Source organism: Papio anubis, chromosome 4 (genome assembly GCF_008728515.1).
Source record: "Papio anubis isolate 15944 chromosome 4, Panubis1.0, whole genome shotgun sequence".
NCBI lineage: Eukaryota > Metazoa > Chordata > Mammalia > Primates > Cercopithecidae > Papio > Papio anubis.
Window position 1 is genome coordinate 143,954,481 of NC_044979.1, and position 22,993 is coordinate 143,977,473.

Here is a 22,993-nt window from a genome sequence, read left to right on the forward strand (position 1 = left end):
GCTACTCAGGAGGCTGAGGCAGGAGAATTGCTTGAACCCAGGAGGCGGAGGTTGCAGTGAACCGAGATCGCGCCATTGCGCTCTAGCCTGGGCAAAAAGAGCGAAACTCCGTCTCAAAAAAAACGACAACCAAAAAAGCACAACAACAAAACAAAACAAAACAAAACAAAAAAAACAGTATCTTCCAAGATTCATGAAGATATTGCCTGTGTAAAATCAGAACGGGATGGTGGGAAAAAGAGAAATGAAGAGAAAAAGTTTTTTTTCCAAGTTTGTTCTTAAACTTGGAAATTAAACATAATGGCCGGAAAGAAAAAGAAAGAACAGCAGATAAAGTTTCTCTCTTAAGATACAGAGCAAAAAAGAGGAAGAGGCAGAAATAATGATACGGAGGATTGACACAAGAATCTCCACACTCAGGTAATAGGAATTCAATAAGGAGGGAGGAACAGAACACGTCTGTTGCACAGGCTGGAGTGCAGTGGCACAGTCATAGCTCAACGCAGCCTCGACTTCCTGGGCTCAAGCAATCCTCCTGCCTCAGCCTCCTGAGTAGCTGGGGCTATGGGAATGCACCACCAAGCCTGGCTAATTTTTGTATCTTTTATAGAGATGGGGTTTCATTCACTATGTTGCCCAGGCTGGTCTCGAACTCCTGGGCTCAAGCAATCCTCCCACCTCAGCCTCCCAAAGTGCTGGGATTACAGGCATGAGCCACTGTGCCTGGCCAGATCCACCCTACTCTTAACTAATTACATCTCTAATGACTCTATTCCCAAATAAGGCCACATTCTGATACACTGAAATGGGAGTTAGGACTTTGACAAATCTTTTGTTTTTGTTTGCGGGGGTCGGGGGGTGGGAGTGGGGGGCGGGCTGCTGGGGGGCACAATCAACCGGTAACACAAGGGAAAGAAGCAAACCAGCCAAGAGACAGAACTAAATGCCATCCTGATGTTGCTGTTTGGGCCCCTAGATCTGGCTGTGTCTGAAGCTAGCAAGAGCCATCCCGGACTTTTAACGTTACTTAAAGACAATAGTTTTACTTTTTTGGCGTAAGCTCATTTCAGTTGGGTTTCTACATTTGCAGCAGAAAAGGCCCTTGATGGCAAAGCATCCTTCAGAGTGTAGCCTAAGTATCTGTTTCTCAGGTCTTCTCTGTTCCCTTAATCTAATTTAGATTTCTCTGTTCTATTTTTTTTTTTTTTTTTTTGAGATGGTGTCTTGCTCTGTTGCCCAGGCTGGAGCCCAGTGACATGATTTTGGCTCACTGCAAACTCCACCTCCCAGATTCAAGCGATTCTCCTGCCTCAGCCTCCGGAGTAGCTGGGATTACAGGCACCCACCACCACACCCAGCTAATTTTTTGTATTTTTAGTGGAGTTAGTAGAAATGAGATTTCACCATGTTGGCCAGGGTGGTGTTGAACTCCTGACCTCAAGTGATCCACCTGTCTCTGCCTCTCAAAGTACTGGGATTACAGGCATAGCCACTGTGCCCAGTCCCCCACCACTGTCCCCCAGGCTGGAGTATAGTGGTGCGAACTCAGGTCACTACAGCCTTCACCTCCTGGGATAAGGTGATTCTCCTATCTCAGTCTCCTGAGTAGCTGGGACTACAGGTGTGCACTACCACACCAGCTAATTTTTGTATTTTTTGTAGAGACAGGGTTTCGCCATGTTGCCCAGGCTGGTTTCGAACTCCTGGGCTCGAGCTATCCGCCTGCCTCGGCCTCCCAATCCCTGTTCTGTTCTTTCATAGTCCCCTGTGGGCTCTGACTTTCATAGTTCTTAGCTTCGGTTATTACATTATTATGTGTGTTACTGATTGAATGACTGTTTCCTCCAAGAGACAGTGTGATCCAACAAGGAAGGTTCTTTTTTTGTTGTTCTTTCTCCCCATGGACCAGCACAGTGCCTAGTAAAAAAAAGTAATTATCTGCATAATAAACATGTTTGAATGAATGGGTCATTGACTGGAGAAAGGTGACATGTAGACCTAGAGACATCAGATTTGGGGCGGTCCCCAGCTAATGACAATTCCTTGCTGAACTGCAGAGCCTCAACCCGCTCCAACCTTTTTTTTGAGATGGAGTCCTGCTCTGTCGCCCAGGCTGGAATGCAATGGTGCGATCTCAGCTCACTGCAACGTCTGCCTCCTGGATTCAAGGGATTCTCCTGCTTCAGCCTCCCCAGTAGCTGGGATTACAGGCGGGCACCACCACACTCAGGCTAATTTTTGTATTTTTAGTAGAGACGAGGCTTCACCGTGTTGGCCAGGCTGGTCTCAAACTCCTGACCTCGGGTGATCCGCCAGCCTCAGCCTCCCAAAGTGCTGGGATTACAGGTGTGAGCCACTGCCTGTATGGGAGGGGATGTGGAGGTGGGGGGTGAAGGGGCGGGGGCGGGGATGTGAAGGTGGGGATGATGGGGGAGAGAGTGACGATGTAGAGGTGGGGTGTGAAGGGGATGGGGAGAGGGTGTGAAGGTGGAGGGTGAAGGGATGGGGCCCGCACAGTCCCCGCCCCCATATGGGCGGAGCTTCCTGGCCAGGCCTGTGTCGCGGCAGAGCCTGGCGGGCTTTGCGCAGGCGCTTGTGCCCTCGCGGGGCTTCCGTGCACTTCGCCTGCGGGGTCGTGCTAGGGCCGCGGGTGAGCCTGGGGACTGCGGAGCGGGCGCAGGGCGCGTCCGGACAGTCGCAGCCCTGGCCCCTGGGACCGCCTTCCCCGCATGGGATTGGGCTCCGCGCCTAGGTGGGGCGGGGACGGGGACGGGGGCGGGGAAGGGGGGGGGGGGGGGCCGCTCCCAGCAGGGGGCCGCCGGGGCCGCATTCCGGTTTCCTCGACTGGCTGCGGCGGCGGTGCGCTGTCGGCCCAGCAGGTGCGGCGGGGGCAGGGTCACGGGTGTCGCGCGCCGCCGTGGGCCCTCCTCCGCGGTGCCTCGCGTGAGGCCCGTGCCAGGGCCCGCTGAGTCTGGGCAGCTCGTGGGCCGCCTGGCTCCCGCCTGGGGCCTCCGGGCGCTGCATCCCGCAGCTTCTGGGAACCGTGCGCGCCCACAGGCGGACTTGGGCCTCGAACAAGGTTCTTGCTAAATTGAGTTGTCCCCTAGGCTTTGCTGGACAGAGCGGCTCCACTGCGTTGACAAGGAGGGGTCTCAGGGACAGGAATCTCAGCGGGAAGACAACCCCTCCTCCGAAGGGAGGCCCATCAGGGCTTCAGAAAAGGGGCCGAGAGACGCATAAGAGGAGCGTGTGGTGCGGAGGGGCCTGGGCTTAGGAAGGAAGCCCTGAAAGACCCAACAGAGGAAGGGAGCTGGGCAGAGGGTGATAGCAGGGGCCAGACTGAGCGAACAGTGCCCAGGCTGGTGTCAAACTCCAGGCCTCAAGTGATCCTCCCGCCTTGGCCTCCGAGGGTGCTGGGGTTATGGGCATGAGCCACTTTGCCTGGCCTAGTCAATTCTGTTTTAAATGTTTGTGTTTGTGAAGTGAGACAAAAATTGTTAAAGCAATGGGAAACATTGCAGGTTTAAGCTCCACTAAGTCATATTGGAGTCAAAAAGGGATGCGGGGATGTGGTTCCCTCCTTTCCTTCTGCAGGGTCAAGGTTACCCAGCGGACGGGGGTGCTTTTAGGAGAATTAGGCGGGTGCAGAGCTGCCAGATCGCTCATTCTGTTTCTTCCCCCTTTTTTCAGGTATACTATTTGAAGAACAGGTTTCCATGCTCTTAGAGGAGCATCAGAGAATGAACAAACCCCAGGTGAGTTTCTTTTTGTAGATTCTTTTTCGTTTTCCAGGGGATTTGCTGGCTTTTATAAAATTCGTTGATTCAGATGGACATTTAGAAAGCTACTTCAGGGTAAATGGGGAGTGAGGCAGCTGAGCAGCAGGCAGAGGCAGCTGCGGATCCCTGTGGTCATGTGATCCTACAGTCGTCAAAGGGGAGTGGCAGATTGGTCTTTTTCTTTTGAGACAGTCTTGTTCTGTTGCCCAGGCTGGAATGCAGTGACATGATCTTGGCTCACTACAACCTTCACCTCTGGGGTTCAACCAAATCTCATGCCTCGGTCTCCCGAGTAGCTGGGACTACAGGTGCTCACCACCACACCCGGCTAATTTTTGTATTTTTTATAGAGACGGTTTTGCCATGTTGGCCAGTCTGGTCTCGAGCCCCTGACCTCAAGCAGCCCTCCTGCCTGGGCCTCCCAGAGTGCTGGGATTATAGGCATGAGCCACTGCACCCGGCCCTTATTTGTCTTTTTTCTTCCTAATCTGCACTTCATTTTCACTGGCCGCCAAAAGAAATGAACTAGTTACTCTTGGGACAGAAAGATTTCCTGGAGTCTGAAAAAATGTCTGAACATCTTTATGGAGCAAAGAACCTTGCAATCAACCTCCCTGTTGCCTGCAATTGTTCTTTGTTGGAAGTGGAGGGTAGAACTCAGGTTTTATTCATTGTCTGGATCGACCACATTTTCTTCACCTCTTCATTTGCAGATGGACATTTAGGCTGTTTCCACCTTTTCCTTGTTGTAAATAATGCTGCTATGAGCATTGGGGTACAGGTATCTGTTCATTCATTCGCATGTTAGTCTGCTTTGTGTAATCTTGCCACTTCCCTGCCACCTGCCCGGGACGTCCTGATAAAGCCTAACCGCAGTGCATGTTTTCCCAACCTGGCCTTCCTAGAATATTCTGCTGCATTGGCATTGAACTGCTTTCACCTTCTAGAAAGGCCCCTCTCCCTGGTGTCTTGTGACATGCTTCTTGTGGCTTTATTCCTGCTGCTCAGATTTCTTGGTGCCCCTCATTGTGTCTTCCTCCTGCTCATTCTCATGGCTTATGTCTAGATGTCCATCCTTGACTCCCTCATCTTTTTACTCCGCCAGTCTTTCCCGAGTATTTCATGCCCTCTGTAGTGGTAGGGACAGGAGGCAGGGAAATTCTGGGCAGAAGAGGGCATGTCCCTGGCGAGGGCCCCACCCTCAAGCCGAAAAGCCTGACACCGTGGTCCAAAGTGGGAATTTACATCCCTGTTTTCCTGCTCGAATGTTGCCTTTTCCCAGACCACCCATGGCCCACCCCGCCCCCCCATCCTGTGCCCATAAAAACCCTGGGTTTTGTCTGTAGAAGCCCTTTGTATTTCCATATCAGTTTTAGGGCCGGGGGTGATGGCTCACGCCTATAATCCCACCACTTTGGGAGGCCGAGGCGGGCGGATCACCTGAGGTTTTAGCCTGGCCAACATGGTGAAACCCCATCTCTACTAAAAATACAAAACTTAGCCAGGCATAGTTACATGCACCTGTAATCCCAGCTACTAGGGAGGCTGAGGCGGTAGAGTCGCTTGAATCCAGGAGGTGGAGGTTGCAGTGAGATGAGATTGTGCCACTGTACTCCATCCTGGGCAACAAGAGTGAAACTCTATCAAAAAAACAGAAAAAAATTAGAACCAGCTTGTATATATCTACAAAGAAACATTTAGGATTAAGGTTGGAATTGAACTTGTAGATAAGTTGGGGGAGAATGGACCTCTTTATTTCTACGTCTATTGAAGTCTTTAACTTACTGCAGGATTGTTTTGTAGTTTACAAGGCACAGGTCTGGCACATCTGTCAAATGTATCCCTAAGTGTTTCATTTTTTTTGATACTCTTGTAAATGGTATTGAGTTTCAATTTATGATTGTTCATTGCTAGTATGTAGAAATACCAGATTTTGTATGTTTATACTGTATCCTGCAACCTTATTAAACTCACTAGTTCTAGTAGCTTTCTTGTAGGTTCTGCAAGATTTTCTACATGGACAATTCTATCATGTCATTTATAAATAGTTTTACTTCTCTAATCTGTATGACTTTTTGTTGTTTTATTGCATTGACGAAAACCGCCCATATAATGTTGAACAGAAATGAGATGGGACATCTTTGCCTTTCTTTTTTTTTTTTTTTTTTGAGACAGAGTCTCGCTTGTCGCCTAGGCTGGAGTGTGCAGGGCGCTGACCTCGCCTTTGCCACTGCAGCCTGCCTCCCTGGCTCACGCTGCATTCTTCTGCCTCACCTCCTGAGTAGCTGGGACTAGGCGCCTGGCCACCGGCCTGCTAATTTTTTTGCATTTCTTTAGTAGAGACGGGTTTCACCAGGTTAGCCAGGATGGTCTCATCTCCTGACCTCAGATCCACCGGGCCTCCCAAAGTGCTGGGATTACAGGCGTGAGCCACCGCGCCCGGCCATCTTTGCCTTTCTTATTTTAATTTTAGGAGGACAGCACTAAGTCTTTCACCATTACTGTGATGGCAGCTGTTGGTTTTTCATGGGTGCTTTTTATTAGGTTGAGAAAATTTCCTTTTATTCTTTTTTTTTTTCTTTTTTTGAGACGGAGGCTTGCTCTGTTGCCCAGGCTGGAGTGCAGTGGCGTGATCTCAGCTCACTGCAAGCTCCGCCTCCCAGGTTCAGGCCATTCTCCTGCCTCAGCCTCCTGAATAGCTGGGACTACAGGCGCCCACCACCACACCCGACTAATTTTTGTATTTTTAGTAGAGATGGGGTTTCACTGTGTTAGCCAGGATGGTCTTGATCTCCTGACCTTGTGATCCACCCCCCTCGGCCTCCCAAAGTGCTGGGATTACAGGCGTGAGCCACCGCGCCTGGCCTCCTTTTATTCTTAAACTGTTGAAAGTTCTTTTTTTTCAAATCAGGAATCAGTGTTTTGTCAAATCCTTTTCTGCATCTATTGATAAAATTATATGGTTTTCCTTATCTGTTTGTTAGTATCATAAATTATGTTTGATTTTTAAATATTAGTGTTCACCTGGTACAAACTTGTTCTAATATTCTTACCCTGTCTTGTATCTGTGGAATTTCTAGTGATGTTATCACTAGATGTGATAACATCCTTGATGGTGATAATTTGTGGGTGCTGCCTGCTCCTCTTCTCTGTCTCTCATCAGTGTAGCTAGAGGTTTGAAACATTTATTGATTTATTTTATTTTATTTTATTTTTTATTTTTTATTTTTTTTGAGACGGAGTCTCGCTCTGTCACCCAGGCTGGAGTGCAGTGGCCGGATCTCAGCTCACTGCAAGCTCCGCCTCCCGGGTTCACGCCATTCTCCTGCCTCAGCCTCCCGAGTAGCTGGGACTACAGGCGCCTGCCACCTCGCCCGGCTAAGTTTTTGTATTTTTAGTAGAGACGGGGTTTCACTGTGTTAGCCAGGATGGTCTCGATCTCCTGACCTCGTGAGCCGCCCGTCTCGGCCTCCCAAAGTGCTGGGATTACAGGCTTGAGCCACCGCGCCCGGCTATTGATTTATTTTTAAAAGAAACATATATTATTGATTTTTGATTTTCTGTTCTCCATTTTATTGTTTTCTGTTCTTTTATTACTTTTTTCTGACTACTTCGGTATAATTTGCTCTTTTTCAGGTTTCTAAAAAGGTAGAAGATGAGGTCATTGATTTTATTATTATGATTTTTTTGAAGTGGAGTCCCACTCTGTCACACAGGCTGGAGTGCAGTGGTGTGATCTTGGCTCACTGCAACATCCACCTCCCAGGATCAAGTGATTCTCCTGTCTTAGCCTCCCGAGTAGCTGAGATTATAGGTGCCCGCCACCACACCTGGATAATTTTTCTATTTTTAGTATAGATGGGGTTTTGCCATGTTGGCCAGGCTGGTCTCGAACTCCTGACTTCAGGTGATCCACCCACCTTGGTCTCCCAAAGTGTTGGAATTAACAGGAGTGAGCCACCATGCCCGGCCTGCTTTCAAGTTTTTAAGAAAATGTAGTTTAAGGGGCATGATTTGAAAAAGTGGTGTGTGTAGGGGGGTACATTTTCTGGAGGATAACTGAGTTTTTTGCAGAGCCAAAGCTGAAAAGCAAGCTAGTTGAATGTAAGAATCTCTGTTAGACTTGTGACTTGTCTTTGGAAATGAATATTTTAGAAGATATTTATTGTGGATTTTTGTAAAGATACTTTGAACTAATATAAACCTTATTTTATCTGTTGGCACATAGATAGTGGCACGTAGATAGTGGGCTTTATCTATACAGGGTTTTTTTTGTTTTTTGTTTTGTTTTTTTTTAGATGGAGTCTCGCTCTGTCACTCAGGCTGGAGTGCAGTGGTGTGATCTTGGCTCACTGCAAGCTCTGCATCCCGGGTTCACGCCATTCTCCCACCTCAGCCTCCCAAGTAGCTGGGAATACACACACCCACCACCATGCCTGGCTAATTTTGTTTTTGTATTTTTAGTAGACGTGGTTTCACTGTGTTAGCCAGGATGGTCTCGATATCCTGACCTCGTGATCTGCCCACCTCGGCCTCCCAAAGTGCTGGGATTACAGGTGTGAGCCACCGTGCCCGGCCTATCTGTATAGGCCTTAGTCATCTGTTTTCTCTCACATCTCAGCCATCCTGTGGTATTTCTCCTTAACAGCCATGTCTCCAAACACTCCTTTTCACTCCATTTCCTGCTCATGATTTCTGTTGGTCTGACCTCATTTTTCTGTCATGCTTTTCCCTCAGTTAATTCTTCCCTATGTTTAATAATTTCACCTTTTCAGTTTTGAGGGTCATCTTTTTAAAAATAGCAAATATATGTGTGTTCCTCGCTAGTTTTGCCTCCCTTTTCCACTATTGCAGGCAGTTTTCATTTTTATTTTTTGGAACCAAGGTGAAATACATATTTGGGATTTCATCCCAGGAGCCTGGGCCTGAAAATAGAGAATCCATGATATAAATCACACATACATAGGAAATGTGTTAACATTTTTTTTTTTTTTTTTGGAACGGATTTTCGCTCTGTCGCCCCAAGCTGGAGTGCAGTGGTGAGATCTCGGCTCACTGCAAGCTCCGCCTCCCGAGTTGATGTCGTTCTGCTGCCTCAGCCTCCCTCCTTGCTAGGACTATAGGCGCCTGCCACTACGCCCAGCTAATTTTTTGTATTTTTTAGTAGAGACAGAGTTTTACTGTGTTAGCCAGGATGGTCTCGATATCCTGACCTCGTGATCTGCCCACCTCGGCCTCCCAGAGTGCTGGGATTACAGGTGTCAGCCACTGTGCCCGGCCAACATTTTTAACGTATACTTAATTTTTCTCATTTCTAGAAGTCCAGAAATTAAAGAGACCTGATAAAGGAAAGCCAGGAAAATCGAGATAAATATTTGTGGTACACTTCAGTCCTCAGTAACAACACACTGACTAAGAAAAGGGAATACGTTTTTGGGAAAACCCTTAATCTGGGTGCAAACCAGGTTTCTTCAAGAAAAATAGCCTGTCAGTTTGACTCATGTGGAATGAGTCTGAATATGTTTCAGAATCAAGTATTGGTGACAAAAATTATTCCAGTAATAATGCTGATGAAATTAATATAAGTGAGAAGTTGCCTTTTGGTAGTAATCAGGAAAACACTCATACTGGAAAGAAATCTGTTGACTATAACCAAAGTGGGAAGTCACCAAGTCATAGTGAGGACCTTATTGAGGATCAGGAAATTCAAGCTTTGAGACCACCTTTGGAAGATAACAAACATGGAAATGTCTTCCTTGAGAAGGTAGCCATCATCACACAAGAGACAGCTCAAACAGGAGAGAAACCCGATGATTATAAGGAGCATGGAGGAAATGTCAGTGCCACGTCAACTCCCAAAGTTCATCCAGAAACTCACATAAGGAAGAATCACTCTGAAGTTAATGAGTGTGAGAAGTCAACCTTCTTTAGACATCAGAAAGTTAATACAGGGGTGAAAACCCATGGAGCTAATGAAAATGAGAATTTCAGTCACACGTCACATCTTACTGTGCCTCATAGAACTCACACGGTAGAGAAAACTTTTGAATGTAGTCATTGCAAGAAATCTTTTTGCCAGGAGTCCCACCTCACTGAGCATCAGAGGACATGCACAAGAGAGAAACCATGTGAAAGAAATAAATATGGGAAAACCTTTCAGAAATTACAACTTATCAACTCTCAGATAGTACATCGAGAAGAGAAACCCCATGAATGTGGTAAAACCCTAGTGAAGTCAGCCCTCACTAATCACCAGATAATTCAGTCAGAAAAGAAGCTTTATGTATGTAGTGACTGTAAGAAACCTTTTTCTCATAGCTCAGTCCTAAGAGTCCATCAGAGAATTCACACAGGGGAGAAGCCCTATCAGTGTAATGGGAAATCCTAAGCAAAATGAAACTTCAGTCACCATCAGAGAACTCTTACACATGGGAGAAACCATATGAATGTAAGGAATGTAGGAATTCCTTCCATGTGAAACCAAACCTCACTAAACATCAGAAAACACATACGGGGAGAAACCTTTCAAATGTACTGAATGAAGGAGAACTTCCTTCCAGAAGTCACAATTGGCTGATTATTAGAGAAAACACACAGGAGAGAAACCCTGCAAATGTAATGAATTTGTTGGCCAGGCGTGGTGGCTCACGCCTGTAATCCCACTACTTTGGGAGTTTGAGGCGGGTGAATCACGAGGTCAGGAGATCGAGACCATCCTGGCTAACACGGTGAAACCCTCTCTGTACTAAAAATAGAAAAAATTAGCCAGACATGGTGGTGGGCGCCTGTAGTCCCAGCTACTCAGGAGGCTGAGGCAGGAGAATGGCGTGAACCCAGGAGGTGGAGCTTGCAGTGAGCCAGGATCACGCCACTGCACTCTAGCTTAGGCAACAGAGCGAGACTCCATGTCAAAAAAAACCCTTTTTTTTAATGAATATGGAAAATCAATCCTACTATAAGTCAACCCTAAATGTACATCAGGGAAAGCACACAGAAGAGAAACCCTATAAATGTACTGAGTGTGAGAAATGCTTCTCCTATAAATCACCGCTAATTATACATGAGGAAACACAGGTAAGAAACCCTATGAGTGTAATGAATTTGTGAAACCCTTTTGTGTGAAGTCAAGTCTCAATAAACATCAGAAAATTCACACCAGGGAGAAGCCGTATGAATGTAGTGAATGTGGAAAATCTCTATGAATTCAGCCCTCATTGTGCATCAGAGAACTCACACTGGGGAGAAACCCTGTGGATGCAATAAATGTGAGAAGTCCTTCTACAACAAGGATGCCCTCACTAAACATAAGAGAACTCACACAGGGGAGAGGCTACATAAATGTAATGAATGTAGGAAGTCCTTACAACCCTAGTTATACACCAGAGAACTCACACTGGAGAGAAACCTTACAAATGTAATGAATGTGAAAAATCTTTGTATCTGAAGTCACATATATATATATTTTTAATTTTTTGAAATGGAGTCTCACTCTGTAACCCAGGCTGGAGTGCAGTGGCGTGATCTTGGCTCGCTGCAACCTCCACCTCCTGAGTTCAAGTGATTGTCATGCCTTAGCCTCCCAACTAGCTGGGATTACAGGTGCCCGCCACCACACCCAGCTAATTTTTGTATTTTTAGTAGAGACAGGGTTTCACCATGTTGGCCAGGCTGGTCTCGAACTCCTGACCTCAAGTGATCAGCCTGCCTCAGCCTCCCAAAGTGCTGGGATTATAGGCATGAGCTACTGTACTTGGCCTGAAGTCACATCTTAATATTCATCAGAGAATTCACACAGGAAGGAGACCTCATGTACGTAATGAATGTGGGAAGGCCTTTTCTGTGAAGTCAAACCTCACTGATCATCAGAGAACACACTGAGAAGAGAAACCCTATGAATGTACCAAATGTTAGAAAACTTTTCGCCATAAATCTACCTTGACGGTACATCAGAGAACTCATATGGGGAGAAGCCTTAAAAATGCAATGAATGTGGAAAATCTTTCTATATGAAGTCAGCTCTCAGTCAGCATCAGAGAATAAATACATGGGAGAAACCCTGTGAATGTAAAGAATGTGGGAACGCCTACCAGAGGTCACACTTCACTAAATATCATCAAACATACACCACGCAAGAAACCCCATGAATGTAAGGAATGTGGAAAAACCTTCCAGAAGTCACACTTCATTGAACATCAGAGGACACACCCAGGGGAGAAACTCCATGAATGTAATAAACGTGGGAAATCCTGCTGCTATAAGTCACCCTTAACCATTCAGCAGAGAACTCACATGGAAGAGAAGCCCTATCAATGTAGCAAATGTGATACGTATTTCTGTATGAAATCACACCTCCCTGTGCATCAGAGACCTCATACCAGGAAGAACCCTTTTGAGTGTAATGAATGTGGGAAAATGTTTTATGTGAAGTCAAACCTCATCAGTCATCAGAGAACTCACACAGGGGAGAAGCTATATGAATGCAATACATGCGGGAAATCCTGTGTGAAGTCATCGCCCACACAAGAGTGATACCCTGAATTGTAACAAATGTGGGAAATCCTCATGTGTAAAGTCCATTTGTTTTTCAAACCAAAATTCATGGTAGAAACCTTATGAATGTAAATAATGTAGGGGTCTCCTTCTGTGTAAATTAAATCATTAGTTGGCATCAGAAAACACAAGATATAGGGGCTGGAGGCTTCTCCACAAATGAAATGGATATGGGAACATTTTGTGTTATCTTAGAAAATACTGGCCGGGCACGGTGGCTCACACCTGTAATCCCAGCACTTTGGGAGGCTGAGGCAGGTGGATCACCTGAGGTCGGGAGTTCAAGACTAGCCTGGCCAACATGGGAAATCCCATCTCTACTAAAAATACAAAAATTAGCCAGGCATGGTGGTGGTTGTGTGTAATCCTAGCTACTTCGGAGTTTGGGGCAGGAGAATCAGTGGAACCCAGGAGGCAGAGGTTGTGGTGAGCCAAGATCATGCCATTGCACTCCAGCCTGGGTGACAAGAACGAAAACTCTGTCTCAAAAAAAAAAAAAAAAATTACAGAAAACTCAAATGGGAAGAGACCCCTGAGAACAGCTTGTATATTAGTATCTACCAATAAATCAAATATGGTATGTTTCACATAAATCACAGGGAAAGACCAACATAACAGAAATATAAAAGCATTTACAAAGTTCCAGCACATTTACACGTCAGATGATTGATACTGGTGTAAAACTATGTTTGCTGTGCATGAAAGCTTTCATGAAAAATTCAGATATAAGCAGAGAATTAATACTGAGGGGACATCTATTAATTTAGGAGATAGAGATACTTTTTTTTTTTTTTTTTTTGAGAAGGAGTCTTGCTCTGTCACCCAGGCTGGAGTGCTGTGGCGCAATCTCGGCTCACTGCAAGCTCCACCTCCCGGGTTCACGCCATTCTCCTGCCTCGGGCTCCTTCGTAGCTGGGAGCTAACACGCCTGGCTAGTTTTTGTATTTTTAGTAGAGACAGTTGCACTATGTTGGCCAGGATGGTCTTGAACTCCTGGCCTCATGATCCACCCACCTCGGCCATCCAAAGTGCTGGGATTACAGGCATGAGCCACCGTGCCTGGCCCCCTTTTTCTTTTTCTGTGTCCTTTTTTATTTTTATTTCTCTTTCTTTCTTTTTTTTTTAAATTAATTTATTTTTTTTGAGACAGAGTCTCGCTCTGTCGCCCAGGCTGGAGTACAGTGGCCGGATCTCAGCTCACTGCAAGCTCCGCCTCCCCGGGTTCACGCCATTCTCCTGCCTCAGCCTCCCGAGTAGCTGGGACTACTGGCGCCCGCCACCTCGCCCGGCTAGTTTTTTGTATTTTTTAGTAGAGACGGGGTTTCACCGGGTTAGCCAGGATGGTCTCGATCTCCTGACCTCATGATCCACCCGTCTTGGCCTCCCAAAGTGCTGGGATTACAGGCTTGAGCCACCGCGCCCAGCCTCTCTTTCTTTATTTTTATGAGACAGGGTCTCTCGCTCTGTTGCCCAAGCTGGAGTGCAGTGGCATGATCATAGCTCACCACAGTATGCAACTCCTGGGCTCAAGAGATCCTCCTGCCTCAGCCTCCCAGAGTAGCTGGGACTACAGGTGTGTACTACCACACCCAGCTACTTTTTTAAAGAAAATTTGTAGAGTCAGGGTCTCACCATCTTGTCCAGGCTGGTTTAAAACTCTTGGGCTCAAGTGATCCTCCTGCCTCAACCTCCCAAAGTGCTAGGATTACAGGCGTGAGCCACTGTGCCTGTCCTTGTCCTTTTTTATTGAGGCATATATTTCTTTCTTTTTTTTTTCCTTTTGAGATGGAGTCTTGCTTCTTTGCCCATGCTGGAGTGCAGTGGTGCGATCTCAGCTTATTGCAACCTCTGCCTCCTGGGTTCTAGCGATTCTACTGCCTCAGTCTCCCAACTAGCTGGGATTACAGGTATGTGCCAGCACGTCTGGCTGATTATTGTATTTTTAGTAGAGATGGGGTTTCACCATGTTGGCCAGGTCTCAAACTCCTGACCCCAAGTGATCTGCCCGCCTCAGGCTCCCAAAGTGCCGAGATTACAGGTGTGAGCCACTGCACCTGTCCTTGAGGCATGATTTATACACAGTAAAATAACGTGGGTTAAGGGCAGGATCTGATGAGTTTTGACTAATGGTTACACTCATGTGACCACTTCCCCATTGATAACACAGAACGTTCCCACTGCCTTTGGTTTTTTTGGTCTTTGTTTTGAAGACGTCTTACTCTGTCACCCAGGCTAGAGGGCAGTGGCACGATCATAGTTCACTGCAGCCTCGACCTCCTGGGCTCAAGTGATCCTCCCACCTCAACCTCCTGAGTAGCTAAGACTACACGTGCGTATCACCACACCTGGCTAATTTTTTTTTTTTTTTAGACGGAGTCTTGCTCTGTCACCCGGGCTGGAGTGCAGTGGTGTGATCTCGGCTCACTGCTAGCTCTGCCTCCAGGGTTCACACCATTCTCCTGCCTCAGCCTCCCAAGTAGCTGGGACTACAGGTGCCCATCACCACGCCTGGCTAATTTTTTTGTGTTTTTAGTAGAGACGGGGTTTCACCGTGTTAGCCAGGATGGTCTCAATCTCCTGACCTTGTGATCTACCCGCCTTGGCCTCCCAAAGTGCTGGGATTACAGGCGTGAGCCACCGCGCCTGGCTGAGATACTTTTTTTTTTTTTTCTCTACAAATACTGTAATACTAGAAGTCACATTTCAGGTACCAAATTTAGAAAATGTAATATGTGATACATCTAATGCTAATGACCATTGTTGGAATATGAAAGCTTTTGAAAAACAAGTTGCTGCCGCAGGCTGACAGTATTAGACATTTGAGTACTTGAGGTAAGATGGGTACATTTGTTAGTGAGAAACATACAACATACGTACGTGGCCTGTGTCTGATTTACACAGTGGAGCTCCACAGAGTGGTCAGCAGGAAATCTCTCTCCATAGCTTAAGAACTGTTGTAACAGATCTACCACACGAAATGCCTCCAGTGTTTCTTTGTATCTTTTTGTTTGTTTGTTTGTTTTTGAGTCAGAGTCTCGCTCTGTTGCCCAAGCTGGAGTGCAATGGCACAATCTCGCTTCACTGCCACCTCTGCCTCCCGGTGTCTAGTGATTCTTCCTGCTTCAGCCTTAGGAGTAGCTGGGATTACAGGTGCCTGGCACCGTGCCTGACTAATTTTTGTATTTTTAGTAGAGACAGGGTTTCTCCATGTTCGGCAGGCTGGTCTCAATCTCCTAACCTCAAGTGATCTGCCCACCTTGGCCTCCCAAAGTGCTGGGATTGCAGGCATGAGCCACTGTGCCCGGCCTCTTTGTATCTTAATAGTACAGTATACTTGATACGTGACATGTATGACAAATTTGAAGTACACAATATATTATTGAGAAATGCAGAGTACAGAAAACTATGTGGCTTGCTGTCTTTTGTGTGAGAATTGAGGGGAAGAAATAATATGTATTTACATAGCTATTTTGTATATATATTTCTCTATTACATATGTTTATTTTTTTTTAATTTTAAATTTTTTGTAGAGATGGGGCTCGCTATGTTGCCCAGGCTGGTCTTGAACTCCTGGGCTCAAGTGGTCTTCCTGCCTCAGTCTCCCAAAGTGCTGAGATTACAGGCATGAGCTACTGTGCCTGGCCAATATATTTTATGTAATACATATATTTTGCAAATAAGTATAAACTACAAACTACAAACCTGAAGAGTAAGTTACACACTAAAAAATGAATACGTATGGAGATAGGCGTGAACAGGGTGGCAGGGCTGAGGATAGAGACAAGGCTTCTTCAAGTATACCTTTTTGTGAAGTTTTGACTTTTGGATAAATATGAGTAATTTACATACTCAAAAGCACATTTTGAAATTGAAAGCGAAGAAGAAATCAACTGAAGTTTATAGGAAATGGGTAACTTCACTAAGCAGAAGAGCTCATTCTTTCAATAGACTTTTAAATGCAGTATTATGAGCAGTTCCTTAGGGGGATTTTTTTCTGTTTTGAGACAAAAAGAACTTAAAAAAATGACAGGTGTCACTCATTAATTTCCACGTTAGTAATATTGGTGTTATTTCCAACCTATTTTGTGGGAATAGATTCAAATAGTTCTAGGATAAAGCAACAATAAACTGTGAAAGTTACTGGGGGGGACCAAAATGTCTTTAAGAGATGACTATAACAACTCAAAGTAGTTATGTAAAACTCCCCATAATGATGAATACATATTGAAAATATCACTCATGATTTTGAAAAAACATTTATTTCCTAGGTCTGTTCACGGGAGGGCCCAGAACCAATGGTTCCCCTGTAGTGATGAGCAAATTCAGCCCTCAACATGGCCATTGAAGGAACCAGGACTCCTTGGAGCAACAGCTGGTCTAGGTCTGGGTCCTGAAGTGCCCAAGGTAAGCCTGGAACGTCCTGGGTCAGAAACCAGGGAAGCACTCAAAGATTCACAGTAATGTGAAAACGCGAACAGAAGCTATAACTAGAAGGGGCTCCCCTGGTCAAACGGGAAGCGCTTTGGTGAACAAAAACAATGACAGTAATTGACAATAACATTCTGAATAAAGAAAATTCTGGCTGGGCGCGGTGGCTCACGCCTGTAATCCCAGCACTTTGGGAGGATGAGGCGGGCGGATCACGAGGTCAGGAGATCGAGACCATCCTGGCTAACACGGTGAAACCCCGTCTTTCCTAAAAATACAAAAAAAATTAGCCAGGCGTGGTGGTGGGCCAGTCCCACCTACTCGGGAGGCTGAGGCAGGAGAATGGTGTGAACCTGGGAGGCAGAGCTTGCCGTGAGCCAAGATCACACCACCGCACTCCAGCCTGGGTGACAGAGCGAGACTCCATCTCAAAAAAAACAAAAACAAAAACAAAAAGGCCAGGCGGGATGGCTCACACCTGTAATCCCAGTGCTTTGGGAGGCTGAGGCGGGCGGATCACCTGAGGTCAGGAGTTTGAGACCAGCCTGACTAACATGGAGAAACCCCGTCTCTACTAAAAATACAAAATTAGCCGGGCACAGTGGCGCATTCCTGTAATTCCAGCTACTCAGGAGGCTGAGGCAGGAGGATCGCTTGAACCTGGGAGACAGAGGTTACGGTGAGCCGAGATTGTGCCATCGCACTCCAGCCTGGGCAACAAGAGCAAAACTCCACCTCAAAAAAAAAAAAAAAAAAAAAAAATTTGCAGTCCGTAGTGATGCAAAAAAGAGAGAGACTAAAGGCATTTCCATGATTGGTGGTGGATCTCACACAAACTCCTTACTTTTTAATTAGAGGGAAGGAATTAGATTTTCACCCTGTCCTTTTAGTAGGATCAATCGTTTATCTCGTCATGGAAAGCTACTTGTTATAGAATAATGTCAGCTAATAAATGCATGACAGATTTTGAAAAGCCACTAATTTGCAACCCTTAGTGCATTTAGGCACTGATCAGTGGATGCTACAATCATTAGATGTGAGGGAAACAGGATGCTTGTGTAGTGCCAGAGTATCACCTGCAGATACGTCACTGAATGTGGAAAGAAAGGTGCCTTTACAATCAACGATTGTCCCACTTTGACCAGTTGAGCAAAAGATTATTAATGTTAGTGACATTATGTGCCTCTTGATGAAATACAATACAAAGTAGTTGCATTTTCTGGTAGTACTTTGGCCAGAATATTTCACCTGAATTGAATCAAGTGTTTCAACCTAACTTTCAGTTTTCAGGAAATACAGGAGATAGAGGAACAACTTCAGGTGAGAATACAAATCAGAATATGGGACATTTAGAAGACACCTGGCTAGGTCTCTTCAAAGAGCTGAAATCTTTTTTTTTTTTTTTTGAGATAGAGTCTGGCTCTGTCGTCCAGGCTGGAGTGCAGTGGCACGATCTCAGCTCACTGCAAGCTCCGCCTCCCGGGTTCATGCCATTCTCCTGACTCCGCCTCCTGAGTAGCTGTAACTACAGGCACCCACCACCGCACCCGGCTAATTTTTTGTATTTTAGTAGAGATGGGGTTTCACCGTGTTAGCCAGGATGGTCTCAATCTCCTGACCTCGTGATCCGCCTGCCTCGGCCTCCCAAAGTGTTGGGATTACAGGTGTGAGCCACCACGCCCGGCCGCTGACATCATTTTTAAAAAGAGAGAAAAGGTGGAGGCACTGTTTTTCAAGGGCAAATGTGCTGAATATAGAAAGATGAACTGGCTTGATGTCTGCAGCCTTGAAGTGGTTCAGGAAAAAGATGCATGCATAGATAAAGCGAAAATGGCAAAATTGAAGCAAGTGTCGATCTGGCAGGCACATGGCTGTTTTTCTTAAAAGAGTTGTGTTTGACAAATTTTATAATAAAAAGTTTTGGAGAAGAACTGCACAACTTAGCAATTCTGTTACTGTTCCTTGGCATATATAAATAGCTCTGATCATGGTTATTGATCTGCTTGTCAATAAAGAAGCCAAAGAGTACCTTTTAAAGTGTTCAACTGTTTTGGGTTTTAGTCACTTCAATAAAAACAGAACGTAACCAAAGGCTGGTCATGGTGGCTAATGCCTGTAATCCCAGCACTTTGGGAAATTGAGACAGAAGGATTATTTGAGCCCAAGAGTTCAAGAACAGCCTGGGCAACACGGCGAGACCACCCTGTCTCTATAAAAAGTTGAAAAATTAGCCAGACATGGTGGTGTCCACCTGTGGTCCCAGGTACTTGGGAGGCTGATGCAGGAGGATCTTTGAGCCTGGGAGTTTGGGTTTGCAGTGAGCTGTGGTCGTGCCACTGCACTCCAGTCTGGGCAACAGAGCAAGACCCTATCACAAAAAAAGAAAGAATGCAAAGGCAGGGTATACCATTAACAACTCAAGCTTGTGTTAAGAACTAGGTGCAAACAGTAGTGCTCATTACACTGACAGTGAAAATAGTATTGTATAAAGAAAACGCACTTCTCTTTCTTTTTTTTTTTTTTTTTTGAGACGGAGTCTCGCTCTGTCGCCCAGGCTGGAGTGCAGTGGCGCGATCTCGGCTCACTGCAAGCTCCGCCTCCCAGGTTCACGCCATTCTTCCGCCTCAGCCTCCGAGTAGCTGGGACTACAGGCGCCCGCCACCACGCCCGGCTAGTTTTTTATATTTTTAGTAGAGACGGGGTTTCACCATGTTAGCCAGGATGGTCTCGATCTCCTGACCTCGTGATCCACCCGCCTCGGCCTCCCAAAGTGCTGGGATTACAGGCTTGAGCCACCGCGCCCGGCCAGAAAACGCACTTCTCTTTCTACTGACACATTTCTAACTGGTGCCTCCAGAGGTACATGGCATAGCCCAAGCGGTAGGAGCCCAGGAACCATTTGCCAACAGGGTGGCAGCTGTCGTGCTCTCATTCGTTCTCTCTCCTCTACCTGGATTTCCTTGCAGATGGGGGACAGACTGCTCTCTGCTGCTTTGTTACATGAAAGCCTTGATGGGGCCTGTTTTCGCCTCCGCAACAGGGATTGTTTGGGTTGGGCATACGACCAAGCCTTGACCTCTAGGATGTATAGGGAAGTGTTCTGTATGATTTTTGGGAAAGGATTTATCATTGATAAAGAGACATGAGCTGAATCACATCACCCTTCTGAATACATCCATTGGTTGCGTCTTGTGGCCCAGGGCTGTAGTTGGAGGCTGGTGAGCAGAGACGGAAGAGCTTGGCCAGTGATGGTATGAAACACTGATTTAACCCACACTGAGGTGGCTCTGGATTAGGCATTTGAGGTAATTAATTTTTCTGATTGTGTAAGCCTGTTGGAGTTGAGATTTTTCTGTGACTTGGAGCTACAAGGCATCCTGACTTTGAAGAAGGACAGTTTTTGTTTGTAGAGATGGGGTCTCTATGTTGCCCAGGCTGGTCTTGATTTCCTGGGCTTAAGTGATCTTCTCGTCTTGGCCTCCTAAAGTGCTGTGATGACAGGATACATTTTTAAAAAGAAGTTGTATAATTCAGAAGTGTTAGTTAGCCACAGTGATTTGGGGGCAAGAATGATTTTGAGAAAATGATTCAGCAGCTGCTTTCTGCTCTGTAATTTCTGTGTAATAAGGAAATACAGGTACCCTTGAACAACACAGGTCTGGACTGAGCAGGTCCACTTGTAAGTAGTTTTCTTTTTTTTTTTTTTCCCCAGTAGGTGGCCCTCCTTATCTGCAGGTTCCACATCTGCAACCCTATACAGCTCAAAACTATAGTATTCACAGAATGCAAACCTGAGGATACAGAGGGCCAACTTTGTATACAGGTTCCAAAGAGTCAACTTCGAAACTTTTGTGTGCACAGAGTTTGGTATCCACAGGGGGTGCTGGAAACAATCCCCCCATGGATACTAAGGGACGACTGTAATGTCATTTCTTATTGGTAAGAATCCAGAGCAGAGGGCCGGGCGCGGTGGCTCACACCTGTAATCCCAGCACTTTGGGAGGCCGAGACGGGCGGCTCACGAGGTCAGGACATCGAGACCATCCTGGCTAACACGGTGAAACCCCGTCTCTACTAAAAAATACAAAAAACTAGCCGGGCGAGGTGGCGGGCGCCTGTAGTCCCAGCTACTCAGGAGGCTGAGGCAGGAGAATGGCGTGAACTCGGGAGGCAGAGCTTGCAGTGAGCTGAGATCCGGCCACTGCACTCCAGCCCGGGCGACAGAGCGAGATTCCATCTCAAAAAAAAAAAAAAAAAAAAAGAATCCAGAGCAGAAAATGTTCTTCTGGAAATTAGTTGCATATTAAGTATTCTTTCTTGTCCGGAGCTGCACGCCCCGGCCATAGCGAATAATAATTGACGATTAAAAACGCCTGAGCTTTATTCATTTCCACCTTACACCTCCTCCCTATCTTTGCCTTTTCCCCTGTATTAATACCTCATAAAAGATGGCGCTCTTCCTGCTTCTTCTTCACCCATTTTTCCCGCGCCGGCGAAAATTGCTACCTGACAGCGCAGGCGCCACATGACCTTCGACCAGAGAAACCAATACCTACTTGGTCACACCCTCCGTGATGAGATCATCTCCGCCTCTGGCCCAACCCCTTCCCCTCCAAGTGTATATAAGGCACTGCATTACCGCCATTAAAGGAGAGACTTGATCAGAGCACTGTCTTGTCTCCATTTCTCGTATCTCTTGTTCCCCAAATTCCCACCCCCTCTTCCAGGGCCTGCAGTGACGATCCCGCGGGCCGGGATACTTTCTCTTCACATCAAATGTCATTTTTAATTGATCAGATTATGCATTGCCTTTTTTTCTTGACAAGGTCTGGATTCACGTATGGATGTCATCTTTACTTTTGCAATGAATTACTAGTTGTTCTTACACCATTTAAGAAATCCATCTCTTTGTCCCTGGTTTGAAGTCCTTTTTTTTTTTTTTTTTTTTTTTTTTGGGGAGATGAAGTCTTGCTCTTGTCCCGCAGGCTGGAATGCAATGGCATGATCTCGGCTCACTGCAACCTCCGCCTCCCGGGTTCAAATGATTCTCCTGCCTCAGCCTCCCGAGTAGCTGGAATTGCAGGCACCTGCCACCACGTCTGGCTAATTTTTATATATTTTCTTTTAGTAGAGATGGGGTTTCACTATGTTGGCCAGGCTGGTCTCGAACTCCTGACCTCAGATGATGCACTCGCCTCAGCCTCCCAAAGTGCTGGAATTACAGGCGTGAGCCACCGCTCCCATCCGACATAGTATTTTTATCATGGGGTAGGTCATTGTCAGTAGTGTCTTTGCTTTTTGTGTGCTCAGCACTCTTTCTCACATCTTTGTAGAAGGAGAAGCTGCAAACCCTGAGAGCTGGAAGTTCTCTGGGTGCCCATTCATTCATTCCGCCATCCTTTTGGCCCATCTTGATTTTACTAGGGAAGGACATTCAATCTAAGAAAGGCTAATGACAGTTGTCGGGAGTTTGTAATGGGTCATTGTAGAGCCTTTTTTTTGTTTGGTTTCACTCGGGAGTTGTCAGCAGCTCGGTTTTATTGGTTTGTGTCTAATTTACAGTTTTAGTCCTGCTTAGATATAGCTTGGGAGTCCCGTTACACTTTGCTTAACAGGGCTATATTCTGAGAAATGTGAATGTCAGCATGCTTACACAAACCTACATGGTAAAGCCTACCATCTGGGGTGTATGGTATGGCCTTCCATGAAGGCTGGCACAGGGCAAAGCTGCTAAAAAAGGCTACAAACCTCAACAGCATGTGACTGTACTGAATACGCTAGGCAGCGGTAACACAGTTGCATTTGTGTATCTAAACACAGAAAAGGCACAGTAAAATGTCGTATTATAATCTTATGAGACCACTGTTGTATATCTGGTCCATCACTGATCAAAATGTTATGTGGTGTGTGACCATACTCTAATTCTGAGTTTTATTCTGTTTTACTGAACCATGAATACTTTATAATTATGCGAAAGAAGATCATGTTCCAATTCCTCTTGCTTTATCATCTTTTCAATACATCGAAGGACAATCCTGTTTTTCAAACTTTTTGGCTTTTCCTGCAATTCATTCTCAGAGATGACCTTTAGAATAGACTAACCAGGCTCTTCTTTCCAAAGCCTATAGGGATTGTGATTAAATTTGCATTTACATTTAACCTCAATGAACTGCCCACTGAGAGGGGCCACTCAGTCCAGCTGGCTTGAACAATCCCTTGATGACCAGAGACTGGGG

The 22,993-nt window shown here is 46.0% G+C and overlaps 1 long non-coding RNA gene across 2 annotated transcripts; it reads left to right on the forward strand.

The window, feature by feature from the left end:
- Positions 1-2,525: 2,525 nt before the first annotated feature.
- LOC103882734 lies at positions 2,526-21,385 on the forward strand. 2 transcript variants are annotated; one of them, XR_001900616.3, is made up of 5 exons: positions 2,527-2,650; positions 3,108-3,252; positions 3,691-3,755; positions 16,598-16,733; positions 21,206-21,385. It is a non-coding gene; the product is annotated as an uncharacterized LOC103882734 (long non-coding RNA). The 2 variants fall into 2 exon arrangements; XR_002520897.2 differs by having other exon boundaries at positions 2,526-2,650; positions 3,108-3,755.
- The last annotated feature ends 1,608 nt before the right edge of the window (positions 21,386-22,993 follow it).